Raw genomic sequence first — 15,965 nt, forward strand, 5'->3', positions numbered from 1 at the left:
CCCCCCCTCCCCGCTGCCAGGCGGAGCCGCGCTTCCGCCCTCCCCCCCGGCCCGCCGCTCGGGCCCGGCTTCCGCTCACAACATGGCGCCCGGGCCGTACCTGCCGGGCCAACGGCGCCTGCGCGCGCCGCGGCCGGGCGGGACCCCCGCCGCCCCGGCCCCTCGCCGCCCGCAGCGGGAGGCGGCGGCGGCCGCGAACGGCGGTGCCGAGTGTAGCCGCGGGCGAGAGGCTGGAGCGCGGCGCTGCTGGAGGCCCGGGCAGGACCGGGTCAGTCGCGGGCGCGGCCACCCCTGTCCAGCGGGCGGGCGGGCGGGAGAAGCGCTCGGTGATGGCGGGCAGCCGGGCCGGGCTGGGCCCCCCCGCCCCCCCCCCCCCCTCCCCGGAGTGAGACCAGTCCGTGGTTCGTCGCTGTCCGGCCTCGGTCGCTTTGCCCAGGGTTGTCCGGGGCAGCGGCGGGCCGGCCCGCGGAGTTGGGCGGCGGCAGCGGCCCAGGCGCCGTTCTCTCTGCGAAGCGACCGTGTCGGGGTTTGCCCCTCAGCGCTGCCGCTGCGAGGTTCAGTCGGGCCGGCCCCAGCAGGAAGGGGCTAGAGACCCTTTGGGATGTCCGGCCGGGGCTCGGGGCTGCCGCTGCTCAGGCAGATGAACTGGGGGGGAATGGGAGAGACGAAAAGTTTGTTTGCCTAAATGGATGAGCTGGGAGGCGAGTGAGAGGTAGTGTTGTGCAGCATATCATTAGGCAAAGAGGGAAAGGAATTAAGATGCAGGAATTTGGGTTTATAGCAATATCATTGAAGTAGTGGTTGGACTGCATGAGTAAGAGTTGCCTCGAAGCGAGAAAGTCATACTTCTGCAGGCCAAGAGACATGAAGATAAAGCTGTCAAAAAACCCCCACAGGTTCTGAAAACAGCCCTTATTTTACTTTTTATCCTCAGCTGATAGTACACAAACAGCTGACAAACATATATTGAGACCCATAAATGTATGCAGTCTTGCGTGGTTCTCTTAAAATGTTAAGCACTGTAATAAACACCCATCTTTTTGCAGTGTCAGATGGCTTGGCTGATGCAGAAGAAACCTTGAAACATTAGACCAGCAACTGAAGATGAGTACTGGTGTCAGACGTCTCGCTGACGAAGCCAGATTTTTCAGACCTGTGTTTGAGAAGGCCACTTCGTTTTCAACAGCCCCCACTGTCCTGAAGCATTTATAGATTTTGACAGGTCACGTGCTTTGTTCCATCCTTGATCAAAGTTAACATTCTTTAAATATTTGGAGATTTTTGGGGGTGGGAAGAATGACAAGAGTGCTAGTGGTTAAAAATGTGCGTGTGTGCGTGCACGCACACACCACTGTGATGAACACAGGCTACTTCTGTTTCTGCTTGGTAGCATTTTTGATCCCACTTTATATTCACGTAAGCATAAATACCTATCTACAAAGAGGTACAAAGGACTGGATAGGCAGTTGCTCATAATGAATCAGCCTTCAGCTGGAACTACAGAGACTTAAATATCTGGAGTAAAAGATCGTAGTTGAATGGTCACTTGAAGCCATTACCACTTCCAGAAGCAGCTGTGCCTTCCCTATGCTCACTGCTGTTGGGTCTGGCCCTTGCATCAGCCTCTTTTGAAGTGGTGCAATTGCTTGTGCAGCCACGTGGTGAGTTAAGACCGGGGAATAGATCTACATCAAAACTGACCCTACCCTTTTTACCTTCTGTTGTCCTCAAAAAAAACCCACCAACAAACCCTATCAAAGTTTGAGTGAAAGGCTGAAGAGAGGTCAGGACTGCCGCTATCAAAACCAGGGACAGTTTGTAAAACTCCAGCCAGTTACTGGTATGAAATTTAGAACAAGGTAATAGAAAACAGATAATTCAGTAGTGATTGGCAGCCTTTTATGCTTAATAGCAAGGAATACATTTTTTTGTAGTCTGGTCAGCACCAGAAAATTTCAAACTGGCTGCTGGAATGTTGAATAGAAAACTCATATTCACAGCAGTTGTATGTTATGTGTTTGACACACAAATCAGGACTTCTTATGAAATAATAGAGTTCATGTAAAAATCGATGATGAAAAAAATGTTTCCTTCCATCCCTCAGGAAACATCAGTTTCTATTCCCTCACAGGGATAATTTGCTTTATGTTATCAAAGCTCATGCATTTGTACCTGCATCAACTACACAGTCAGGTACATATATCTGAGACGTGCTATTAGGGAGAAGAACCTGAGCAGCTGAAAGGTGGCAACCGCAACAGGAAAAAACCCCTAAACCTAAGCTTGCATTTAGCAAAGTTCAAGCAATCCTTCTTTATATGATAAGACTTCCTTCCTCTAAATAAAAAAAATTACACGGTCTCCTCTTTTTCCTTTCACAGTTGTCTAGTCCTTTCCTGTCTAAGTACCTATTCCAAATTACGTTTGAATTAAAAACTTTTTAAAAGGAGAGTGGGTGTCGCATTTCAGTTAGCATCTCTAAATTTTGTGTGTTGGTCATCTTTTGTCCTTCCCTGTGTGCATCCTATGAATCCAGAAAAAAACAAGAGCAAAGATCTTAGGCAGTAGCATATAAGAGGGCTGCAAACAACAGAAATCTGACCTTTTCTCAGGCACTGAAGTACAGAGGGTAGACAGAAGTATGCCATTTTATTGTTCAGGGGTTTGAGTATTAGCACACCACACATTTAAATTTTATAAAGGAGAAAGCAGCATTGGATTTTTAATAGGAGCTACTATGCAAGAACAGACTTCAGGGCAAGAAAATCATCTGGAAATTGTCTCCATCGGGAAAAGAAACATATCAGTTAAGCTCTGGGAGATGCGGGGGATTCTGACTTTCAGATCCTGCTAAGATCAGAGTTGGATCATCCTCCCAGTGCGAGGTAAGACACTGAAGATACTTTGCCTCAAGACAGCAGCTCCTATTTTTCATTTCTTTTGTCTCAGGCCAAAGCAAGATCATGCTTTCACCTGTGGCAGCAGACCTTCCTTTTACCCTCTTTCCCTCCAGGCGCAGCCATCGCTACTTGACTGTAGTCACCACTAATAACTGTCTGTCACCAGACTTGGTTGCAGGGGTTGATTTCACCTTTGCATAAGTGGTTGCAATCATGTTCATCCACACAGATGTTTTACGTGCATTGCACCAGAAAATATGATCATGTTAATTAGGAAAAAGGCAGCATATGGCACTGAAATGACAGTGCTGTATAAAATCCTGCTAACCTCTCATCATATGCATTAGGTGGGCTTCACAAGCTGCACCATCTTTTGATCTCGCTTCTAATAAATCTCACTAAAATGTCACCCTCTTGAAAGCAAGACATCAACTTAATAGGACTTAACTGTCTTTCCCCACAGAAGATGTCTTGATGTGTGAGTAGCAGAAATTGGGGAAGCTTGCTTATGGTTGGTGGTGTCTAATGCTTTGCCTAGCTTTGAAGTAGTACCTACTTTTTGCAATTAAGGCAGAATTTGTGACAGAGTTGGTAAATCACCATAGACATACCCCAAAAATAAGTATAAAACAGGATTAGATTGCTAATATTGCTATAAAAATATTTGGAAGCTTGAACTTGCATTTTTAAAATAAAAATGAAAGGGGGGGAAAAACAAAGCAAACTATGGCAACAAAAAACACAATCGAACACTCATCTAGAAGGTGTAGTAGTGTGTTAGGTGTGAATTGTAAAGTAGTATCTTCTGGATTAAAATGAAGAGAATATGAAAAAATAAATGCATTCCAAAAGTGTGAAATTCAGTTTCAAGTATTACAACCATAATACTGAAGTGTGTAATTTGAATTTAATGCACAAGAAAATATACAGAAGTTACTGTCCAAATTTACATGGTAAAAACCTCCAAGGAGTTAAAAAGAAAATCAATACAGTTTGTATAGCTAGTAGACACAGAGTCTCTTATTCTCAAGATACCTGGATTCAATTGCTAGCAAATCACTAATTTGTGTAAATTAGTAAGTCACTTAATATAGATGAGATTCAATTAAGGAGACTTAGTCTTCCTTAATGATGTTTTCAGAAGTGTGAAGGGGCCTTGATTGGAGGAGTATAAATACATGCTGCCAAAATAGACTGAGGGAGCCTTAATGCTAATTAGAAATGTTTGCTCCATGCTTTAGTTGTAAATGTAAAGAACACCTCCTTAACCTCATTGGGATATTGAAAGGATGGTTTTACTGATATTTGGAAAGCTGACAAAGACCAGGGGAAGACCAACAAAGTCCTGCAAGAAGTTTCCAGCTGGTGTGAATTGTCAGAGCAGAGACACCAGGAGGGTTGGCTCTACGAACCAGGGTTAAAGAGAGTTATAATCGGTAATTAAAAAAGGAATAACTGAAATGAATGTCTATTGTGTGTTAAGACTTAACCTGACCTTTCAAACAACATCTGCTGAAGAGTGCTTTCACCATTACAGGCGCCTGTGTGATGGAATTATACAGGAATGCAAACATTTCCTACAATTTCCTCTATCAGGCTCTTCTTTGAAGTCCTGATCCTGCAAGTATAGTAGAAGGCTCAATAATGACAATAAGAATACTTGTATGTATGTTAGAGATACGGTGTCTGACTCACTGCTTAAAACTAGCTTTTCTGGATGTATGTATGTTTATATAAAATTGCACTGAAAGAGTAAAGCATAATGGATCAGGTTTGATGGTATTACTGCGTTGAGTTTTATCTGTGGTCACTATACTATCAGGAAATATTGTGACTGTGGTTTCTACATCCTGAGTGGAAATCTGGAATTCAATAAAATACAGTCTCATTACAGCATACCTGTCTCCAACATATGTTCTCATTTTAGTGTTTCGGTACATATAGACAGCTCAGATTTATCTTCTGAATGACAAAGCTTATCCTTTTCACCCTGAAGTATGAGAAACCTTTCGCTGAGCTTTGAAATCTTACATGGATACCTGCTATCAAATACTGAATACAAGTTACCAGCCCATTACAGTGGAACATTCTGAAACAGATCAGAATTTTAGGTTGTGATATTTTGAGACAAAAAGGAAATGGTAGAGTATGAACAAGGATCAGTCTCTGAGGGTCAGGGTTCTCCTGAGTTAAATGTGACACAAGCTAGCTGTTTACAAAAAAGATTGAAAAAAAATATACAAAGGTGATAGAGGTAAAATATGATATGATATTATATTATACAAGATACCATAGCAATAACAAACTTGTCAGCTTCACAAGTCACTGCTATAAAACAGGTCTAGAGGAGGCCACAACATTATGTGTCCTACCTGTCTCCTCCCCCAGACCTAGGAATTTAAGGGTCACATACCTTTCTATTACTGTTACCAGATTAGGCCTGATTTAAGGAGTCTACTGACAAGCAAAGCCAAGTTTGTCTAGATTTTTTTGGATCTAACTTTTCTACCTTAATTTCCTGATTTTATGCTCTCCCAATTAAATAGTTTTAACGTCCTCCCCCATCCTCTGGTATCTTCAACAGCTACCCACCAAATCCTCTCTTACTCTTCACTTCCTCTTATAAATTACCCAATGTCTCTCAGCCAAGAATCCCTTTTATATCTAGAAAGCTTTACTTTCTTTTCTTGACCCTTAATTACCCTCAACAGGATTCTCCTGACTGAGCTAACAGCTGTCCTTTATCCGGCTTGACAACACCTGATCCTCCTTCCCAGCAGTCTGCTGATCTTTTCAGAAATACCTGGTGCTGAAGTGATCAGACCTAAAAATATAATTTGCTAGAGCTACTGGTTTGAAAGATCCATGTGTTCTGTCAAGACAGTTCACTCTCTCTTCCACCAGCATCTCACATTTGTGCCATGCCTTTTCCCCTGTAGAGAATCAAGCAGTGCCTTTCGGGGGGTGGGGGGCAGCTTTGTGTCCAGCTATCATGTCTGTACATTTTCTCCTGTGATGAATAAAACCTGTAGCACCACCATCAAATGTAAATCACAAGGGATTGCAGTTGTGCATGGTGTACAGCAGGCGATATATAGCATTTTCTCCTTTATGATGTTCACTGTTCCACTGCAGTTGGGGCATTCTTGCCATGAGCCCTGGTCCCCTCCTAAGTTGGGTATGTAACCGATTCACACTCCAATGTATTGTTGATATATGACTTATGTGAAAAAGGAACTTCACTGATGGTTGACTTACCCTGAAGTGTTTCTTCACCACTCAGTATAAGCTGGTGGTTGGCAAACTCCAAAGCATTCTGGCACCCTTCCTTGTGTCCCATGGGTGATTTACTGGTGAAAAGGACAAGTACCTACTCTGATTATGGATATTTTAGATCCCCAGCAATCATTCCAGGACCATGCGATGGCACAGCCCCCCACTGAGTACTCATTATTTCCATCACCCAAAGCCAGCACTTACTGAAGGGGAGGCATGAATGTGATGAAAGCCAGCTCATTATCTGGAAGGAGCAGTGAGAAGCACATTAGCTGAAACAACCCTGTCCCCTTCGTGGATACCCCACTCTGTGCCTGCTGTGTCGACCCATTTTGCCCTATCTGATGCAGCAAGGACATCCTCAAGGCCTTACTCCACAGTCAAAACCTTGCCAAAAGGAGCAGCGAGATGAGGAGGCAGTAACATTTATCCAGTACTGCAGAGCAGCTGAAGGCTGTGTTAAAACGTGTTCCCTTATTTGGAGCTTTAGTGTTGCAAAAAGGTATATATGTGACAGGTGAGTCAGAAATGGCAAAGTCTGTGCTGTCTGACCTGTGAAAGCTTCTGGGCTATGGTGTGGTTAAACTAAGAAGTGGTACGGTCTTGAGTTACTGCTAGATTGGGCAAGATACTGTAGGTGGAGGAGGGGAGGTTGTGGAAGATTTTTCGTTTGTTGGTCATTCTCCAGTAAGTGAAAAGGAAGGTAACGTAACATGCAGGAGGAAACGAAAAGGGAGGGCTGGGAACGGGAGATGGCTCTTTAAACAGGGAAGAGTAAAAAGAGCAAAACAATTCTAAAGAGCGTATAAGGAGCTGTTTTGTCTTGTAAACAAATAGCCGGTTAACAGTATATAAGACTTTTTGTGTCAATCTTTAGTGAATCACAGGAATTGGAAAGGCTGATGTGTTAACAGTGATAAGCTATAGAGAGGCTTTAAGCAACTACAGAAATCTGCCAATACTTTCTTTTTTAGAGTCACTTGATACAAGATTAATGAAACAACCAACCATTTGGTGTCTTATTAAATCCATTACAGCATGATAAAATTTCCAATAGTTTCAGCTAAACGTTTGCAGTGAGAAGAAAATTTTCATCTCATGAGTGGGCCTACGAATTAATACATCACCACAGACATTAGACAGGATTAAACGAGTTGTCAGGATTATATTCCTCCTCTACTGATTCACTTTCAGCAAAACTGAAACTTTGTCTGACTTCAAATAAGCTATTTTAAAAATAACAATTTTCAGGAAGAAATGATGTTATTTTGCCTGCTTCACCAGGATGAATACTCCTCTGCTGCGCACAAACGAGCTGCTTGCCCTAGTTGAACAAAAGCTACGATGAGGGCTTTGATCAGTGTTGACAGTGTTCCTGCAGTATTTCAGTGTCTCATTCCTTTGTGCTTTCTAGAACCACTACTAATGACGTTGGCTAAGAGAGAGTGTAAATTGCAATAAGATGGCCATCTCCAGAGAGTGCTGAATCTGTCTGTTGCAAGGATTCTTTAATTATTAATTTCATTGCTACAGATTTTTTTTGCTTTAATAGTTCTCAGGACAAAGAGATCCTTTATGAGCATCTTAAAGTACCACTCATACATATTGCAAAATTTGTCCACTTTAGTCCACAGAAACCCCTTTTACATTAGTGACACACCAACGCTCTTGTTTAAAGGGTTACATTCCACACTGGGTTTATTTTTCCTTGGAGACAAGCAGGAAATCTGTCACTAATTTCCTTCCAGCCAGTTCTGACTGCCTTTTCTCTGTTCTCTTAATCCTGTGTACATTTCTTCTTCTCCATTTTATCTTCTGAAGACAGACCTCATTCTCTTAGCTGCATTCTTGTGTTTCTTTCAAGGTATTCATCCTTCTCACACAGCTCCAGGCTGGCATTTGGCAGAAAAAGCAGGTTGTCTCCTCTCCCTGCAATACATCCAGCAGATCTGAGGTGCTCACCCACCTTGTGTACATCTATTTCCTCACTTCCACATCTACTCTCTCCTGCTCAATCATCTTTATTTGTACCTATCTCCACACTGCATGTGGTACGTCCAAAACTTTGCTTCCCTTTTTCACACCTAAACCCTTTCTCTTAATAACTTCCCACTTGCCATGCAAGGGACCTCTGTAATCCTCCCTGTCAAGTCATCAGCTTCTCATTAAATCGTGTACCTTCAGGAGCTGCGGATTTGCAATTCAGCATTTCCCGTCTTTTGCCATTGCCAGGAGCTGCAGTCCCGTTGCTGCAACGGTTTCATCACCTCATGTCTCAAAACTCACCAACAAAACCAGACTGCTCCTCCCATCTCTTTTGACATTTCCACACCTTCACTTCTTTCTGCTTCTTACTCAGGTTCAGCTTCGTGCCTCAGCTGAACTCTATCCTGGCTTATTTCACTTTTCTTATTTTACCCTTTACCTTGTTCATGGTTCCATATCCTTCTGCATCTTCTGTCCTACTACTTCGCAGCCTCATGTATTTTTTATGTTACTCTGCGATACAGGCTTCTCATGGAGAAAGCCCTGCTCTTCCCCAAATCCCCTTGAGTCTTCTTGTATCCACCTTAATAGTGTCTCTCAGCCACTGTCCCAGAAAGTGTATTTTTTCCAAGTTAGAAAACTCTTCAAAGCACAGCTTTTGTACTGTCAAAAAGCAAAAGCTTTTCCACCTCCACTTTAGAAGTAAGGAGTGCACTTGAGAGAGAGATATTTTTGAGCCACATTCTGTACTGTTCTCTGGGGCTCTCAGGTTGAGCTTCTGAAGACTGACAGACTCCATATAAGGTCACTTTTGAACATTTTGGCAACTGGTTTAAACTCTTCCCTGTTTTGTTTACGTGCAATTCTAAAGTATTTGGAGGACTTGTTCTCACTTAGTACAAGGCTAAAATTGCTGTGAACCTTATGTATGGGTGCTCCCCAAAGAAAGAAATAAAAAGTTTTATTCGGTTACAAGCCTTTGAAAAATGCATATATACTTTTAAGCATGGAATGACAGCTCCAAAAAATACCTAATTTGAAGGAGTGGGTGCAAAGCACATATATTAGGAGTAGGCATGAGAAAAAGTTAAGCTTCTCTTTCTTTCTTTTATGCTTCTCCTCTACCAGTGCTGTGGAGACTGAAAATAACTCCAGTCTCAATGATGTCATCACCATTAGAGGCATGCTGTCAGCTTAATTTGTTTTCTGACTTCAGCAGGGGAAATAGAATCTGACTGCTGACTCACTTGTTAGGTCTGAAGTATAGTAGTTATGTTTGTTTCATCTATTTGGCCATGAGTTTGAGGCTTTAAATATCCACCTCCTTTGTAACAGGTACAGGTACGCCTATTCATGAAGGAAAAAGGAAATTAAGAGTCTGAAATAACTTTGCACTTTGTTGCCATAGAGAAGATGTTGTCTAAAGCAGGAATATGTAAGATTTTTGCCGAGTTGCCCTACTCAATAATTTTCTTCTTTCATACTAGGCCACAGTGGAGATCTAGTTGTTGGTTGTCTGGGATGGTTGAGTTGTTACCTTAACCTCAGCCTCAGCAGCTGACGCAGTACCGGTGGTGTCAGCAAGCAGTGGTTTGACTGCAGATCCATTCTTCAGATGCTTTTATTTTTATTTCTTGGCCTGCCCCCTAATGTCTCTGCAAGCTGAAAAGAAGAAGTCTTGTGGAGAATCAGTGTGCAAATGGACCCTGTTTTGTCTGTTTCACTATTCTTTGTCTTACATGTGATGTTGGGCTGAATTTCTCTTGCCCACAAAGAAAATTTTTGATGTCTACATGACACATTTTACACACAATTAAAAAAAAAAAGTTGATGTTTAATTTGGACTGTCAAAGTAGAAGCAAATAGACTTTTCCTGACAGCATACTTTTTTTGGCTCTCCTTTTGTTTTTAAGTACCTGGGGGCCAGATCCTCTGCTGGCAGAAGATGAGAGGGGCTGTAGCTTTTTTAATCACTTTACATCTTCTGGGATTTAAAAGCTTTGACTGTCACTGACTCACCTAAGCAAAGTGGAGTTGTGTCCATAATCAAAAGATAAGGCATATTTGAATGCAATGAGTGGCTCTAAATATTTAGAGCAAGGAAGAACACATACAAGAAATAAGAATAAGAAACACGATACAGGTTGTTTCAGTCGTGTGGTTTTCCTCAGGATGTTTAAGTAGTGTTGCCTTAGTTTCAATTTATTTTTCTGTAATCCTTAGAAGTTATTTTATATCAGATCTAATCTTATTTTCTGCCTTTAACTTGTTTGGTTCCTCCTTCAAGAGTTTAGGTTGAGAGCTACTCCTTGCTGGTTTTCTACCCTTTTGTCAGGATGCTGGAGAAAAACATGCTGGCATATTTCTAAATTCTCATGGGCACAGTCAATCATTTTTTATTTGTCTCACTTTTAATCATGTGCATGCATTTTAATGATAGAACTGTGTATTTCTGTAGGAAAAATCAAGAAATTCTAGAAATTGATATCACAACAACATTAACTATACTCTTTTATAACTCTTACCCCAGGGGTTAGTTTCAGTTGTAGAATGTATGTTCTTATAAACAAGCTGTGAAAACTAATGGCAACATTTCATTTAAATGTAAGATACATGGGAAAGTAATGTACTAGTACACTAAAACAATGAGTATAATTATTTCCCATTGAAATGATAGACGTAATTCAAATAAATACCTACAGGAGCAAAACTCAATCTAACTTTTAACTTTTATTTTAAAATGGCAAAGTTCATCCAGACATAGAGAATTGCTGCATAATATCCTTCAATTTAGGAGCTGTGAAAAGGGCTTTCTGGTATAGCAACATGTATATAAAAGACATTGTCTCTGTACTCAGAATCAGATGCTGGCCCTGTGGTCATTTTTATGATGGTGTGGAGAGGACTGTCATCCTAATGCTGCAGACTACGGTAGTCTAATTTAGTCCTGTTTTAGGAATCCTCCTAGATCCAGGATAGGATGAATGCAGAGTGAGGAAAGTTTGCAGTACAAGCTTAGATACTTGTATCTCTGGCTTAAATGGACTACACCAATGCACACAGTTTCTGTGAAAGCATCCAAGTATTTCTTTTACAGACTGTAATGATTAATGAAGATTAATGAATAGTTCCTTTTTCTCATGGACTGGTAAAGGTCTTTAACTTAGAGAACCAAAATTTTCATGCTTTAAAGGCTCTGTGTCATAAACAAGACTAGGAGGGACTTCATCTTCCATCTCACAGTGGCATCGAAAATTCTCTTGCTTAGCCTTGCTTTTTAACTCTGCATACAGTCTGGTGAACTCTTCACATCACCTGCTCTTCATCTTGTAAAGTGGCTTATACTCATGTCTTTCAAAAGGCAAAGACCTTTGAAAGCTCATGGAAGTTTTGTCTGAGGAAGAAGCAAATTAAGTAGAAACCTCAGGATGTGGCCCAGAGAAAGCTCAAATAAATAATTCTTCACTGTTACTACTGGCAGTTACAGAGCTTGGTAAAGAAGATAAAGGACATTTCAGCTAAAGAAACATTATCTGGAAAATAAAAAAAAAATATAAAAATAATAAATAAATAGCATTATAAGAATTAGGAACTCAGACTTCTTGATGAATAGATGGTTTTTAAGTTGTTCAAAACCATAAGCGTTAGTACTTTGTCTACCATAATATTATTCTATTTTGTATTTTGTGATATTTAAAAAGTTATAATAACCTGATTAAGTGTCATGCCTTCACAGGGGTGTATTCAAACTCACTGAATTTCTACATCTAGAGGCTGGAGAAGCATGAAGGACACCTAAGCCATTTTTATGTTCGATAGTGTATGCATTAGCTAAATGTGCACACAAAATACAATAAAAGTGAAGAAACTATAGAAGGAAAATTCTTCTTGCCCTATGCACTCTGTAATTTTGTCTTACGAAACAGTGTGAAGCCCAGGTTTTCTGATAGTAATGTCTTGGATCAGGCCCCGAAATAAGCTACTTATTTGTTTCATCCATTGGTTCCTGGCACTGATTTGTCCTGCTGCTTCTTTCTTACGGGTTACCCATTTGTATGAGCAATATTCAAAACAGTACCTGGGCAGCAGCTGACCTGCATGCTTTATACTTACCAGCAAAGCAAAATAAATGCAAAACCCAGCACAAGTTCAGCAAAAGGTAGTTTAGCTTGACTTTTTAGCTGGAGGAAGAAGCTAATACTGGTGTTAATTACATGCCTTTAAAAATGCAAGTCTTCATTACAGCTATTGTTCCCAGTTCAAACTTGGTTAGATTTACTGTCTATCACACTTCCTAGCTGCAATTCTTAAGCACCAGGAACTGCCTCCGTACAAAAGGCTGCAATCAAGGACGTGCCAAAATTAAATAGATGCGTGTATTGACATGCTTATTATAGTATTTATGATGTAATAAGTGCCAGGTGGATGCATGAACTATGACAAAATAAAAAACGCAGAGCTATCCCAGCTTTATGAGTTTCTACTGTTTTGTAAAACATATCTAATGCCCTTTTTTCACAGGCAGTGAGACAACATATTTTGAAAAAACTTTCTCTAGGATGGAGAGGCAGGATTTATTAAGATTGAGAAGTGTTGGTTCTTCTAGCATGTCTGTAGCACATTTTGATGGTAATGCAGCTAAACACTGAAAATTGTAAAGTAGAATGCAGCAATCATCACTGACAATTTTTTTATATTGAGATATGCACTATTAACTTTTAACAGTCTGTAACAGCTGTAAACAATAGAAAGATGGATACACATGTAGCTTATGTGTGGTTGTATATTGGGTCACTGCCTGAAGGTGAACTTGAAAATGTGAGGAAAAATTTAGTCATTTGAAATCAAGCTTAGTGTTGTATCTGGAGGAGTCTTTCTGCACTCAGACAGTACTTTCTCAAGTGGGACAATAAAATACCATTTTTATTATGGGCAAACCTTTACCAAGCTTCTCAATCCCCTGGGAAGCCACTGACAGGGCTGGTGTCTCAGGCTGCTACTCTCACACACAGACCTTTCTCACCAACCTAAATACATTAGGGAAATGCAGATGTAAGGAAGAGAGAATGTAGCTGGCAGAAGTCTGTTCTCCTGCACGAGATCAGTGTTGTACAAAACAGTTATCCAGTCACTTTAAGGACCTGTCAGGAATCCTTCAGCATGGTGCCACACAGCTCTGCCCCTGATTTTGAACACTTCTTGCCCAGAATGCAAGGCTTCTCCTCCTTTCCGCTCTCAGCCATGCATTGGATGGCATGGCAGGAGATGCCCCATCTGCCCTCCAGCCCACCACATCTTAAAGACAGCCTCAGGTGTCTGGACAGACTACACAGCAGCCTCAAAGCTGAGAGATGCACGAGGGGTCTAACCAAGTCAGCTGAGAGCTGACCCTCACAGGAAGGAGCAGATCAGTAGCTGCACCTAAATAGGATGCATCTTTCAGAGTATTGCATGGGAAGCCTCTGTATGCTGACTGACAGTGGTGGGCAGTCAGCAGTGTGCTGGTGAACCTTCATTCTGTGGGATGAAATGTTAACAAAACCCAACCCAAATTAAACAAACTAAAAAAGTGACTCCTAGTGCTTCAATGTGCCAAAATACCTGCAGTGATAAGGGCAGGAGGGTTGTGGGTCAGGTCAAAGGCTGGGAGTGGGCCTGAGAGCAAAACTTGGAGGAGGAACAGCTGGCCAAACTACGACCACAAGGAAGTTGCTGAGATAAACAGGTTCTGAGGGAAGTCATAGTATCTGCCTTCCTGATCCTGGAATGGATGGATGGACATAGACCTACCCTTGTTCTCCTGTCTTGTTGAATCAGACATGACTGCTGGGCTCCTAAGCCTGGGATTTTCACGCAGAAAACCAGTCAATTAACTTCTAACCATGGTTTTCTTTTAGATTGCGACAATCTAAAAGATTTTTAGACAGCTTTTTAAAGACAGCTTTTCCATAGATTGTGTGGGATTGTCCCACGTTTGCCCTGGCTTTGTCCAGTTCAAACAATGAGAAAGAGCAGAGAGGTGTAATCAAAAGCCATTTCCCCACCATTGCATTAGCCCTGTTTGGCTTTCCCAAGACTACACTCGGGAACCATCTGAGAAGTGATCCTGGAAGAAAACACCTGTGCTCAGATCATAAAAAAATGCTTATAAACCTTTTCCCCTTTAAAGTTTCTGAGTGAGAAAAGCCATGCTAGTGCGTATTTGTTGTTTCTTTGATATCTAAGAGAAAGTGTTTTTCTCAGCAGCTCCCCTTACTCCTCCTGCAGCCATGGCCCAAGCTGTGCCATAGTCTGTGCTCTTGGGGATTCCCAGAGCAGTTCATCAAACTTTAAAGCTGTCTAAGATATAGGTCTGCCCATCCATTTGTTCCAGAGCTAGGAAAGTGAGCGGTAGTCTAGTCCTTATCTTCTTCCTAATATCCCTTCCAAACCCCGTTTTCTGCCTTCCAATTCATCCTTTTCTATCCCAGCTTAACATCTGGAGCAAGTTAGTCTAAAAGGTTTCTGTGAAAACACATCTCATGTAACTCTTTGGTGTTGGGTAATTCAACGCTGAAGGGGTCAGTGTTTAGACAGAGTGGGTGAGCCTGATTGACGGTGTGGGAGCTTTGGTTTTCACTTGTTTGGCTTGGCCAGGGATGGTGTAAATCCAGAGAGAACTTGGGAGACAGTGGACAGAAATGGGACTTATAGGGCTAGTGTGAGACAGAGAAATGGCCTGAGGTCCTAGGCAAGGGCTGGATATTTACATGGGAATATGGCCCATGTGTCTCTGAGTCTGCATGACCTTTGGTTTTAGACTTCATGTTAGTACTAGAGATTAAATGAAGATACATGGGATGAATCAGTGACTGGGATTTATCTACCTAAATTGCCTTGAACAGCTACTTTAAAGTTGATGAGCCTGCCCACTGACAGTTAGGTGGCTAAAATTGTATGAATGAAACCATTCCCTGCATAAATATCCTGAGGAAAGTGTTGTGGAGTGCGAGGTGGAAATGATGAAGGGGATCGAATGCTTTGGGGTGTATTAAGTGATCAGAATCTGACTATGAGCCACTAATGAGAAGCTTCCTTGAAGTGCAGTGCTTAGATGTGTCAATTGAGGTAATTGTAGAAAAAGATGAGACATACTCATGCAGGTGTGTATGACTCTGCCAAAACCTTATCTGGAGTATTGTATACACTTCTGAGCATCAATGGCTGAGGGAGAGGGAATTCAGACTGGAACAGGTGCAGAGAAATGATGACGGTAATGAAAAGTGTTTTAGAGAAGAGAGCTTGTTCAGCTTAGAAAAGAAAAGGCTGAAAGAGGTCAAGGTTCCTCTCCTGTGAATGCAGAACAGGTAAAACACCTGGAAGGGAGGGAGCCACTTACGCTAAAGAACAATACTGGCACAGGAATAAATGAGTATAAATTTGCCATGAATTAAATTTAGATTGAAGGCTAGGATAGTTTATAACCATCAGAGCAATAAGGTTTTGATTGTTTTAAAACAACGGTGGAAATAAAGGAAGACAGATTCTATATAGTTTTAAAACAGAACTTGGTTGGTTTATGTAAAGGAAGATGCAGGTTGTTTGCCGGTAATACCAGGTAGGTAGAAGTTGATACACTGGGAAATTCAATCCAGTCCATTGCTCCTGGGCCAGTTTCTACCCTTCCTACTTGGGCAGACACAGCCAGTGTCAACAACAGAGAAAACTAAAGCTAAACTAAAATTGAAATACTAGTGGCTTGCTGTGAAAGGGTGGCTAATTATTTAGAAGATAATATGCTCCTATAAATACTAGAACCAAGTT

The 15,965-nt window shown here is 41.6% G+C and overlaps 1 long non-coding RNA gene across 1 annotated transcript; it reads left to right on the forward strand.

Annotated features, from left to right (window-relative positions):
- Positions 1 to 108: 108 nt before the first annotated feature.
- LOC116965697 lies at positions 109 to 4,796 on the forward strand. Its single transcript, XR_006164971.1, has 2 exons — positions 109 to 268; positions 1,047 to 4,796. It is a non-coding gene; the product is annotated as an uncharacterized LOC116965697 (long non-coding RNA).
- Positions 4,797 to 15,965: the final 11,169 nt, after the last annotated feature.

The sequence above is a fragment of the Tyto alba genome, unplaced genomic scaffold (genome assembly GCF_018691265.1).
Source record: "Tyto alba isolate M040663 unplaced genomic scaffold, T.alba_DEE_v4.0 Super-Scaffold_14, whole genome shotgun sequence".
NCBI lineage: Eukaryota > Metazoa > Chordata > Aves > Strigiformes > Tytonidae > Tyto > Tyto alba.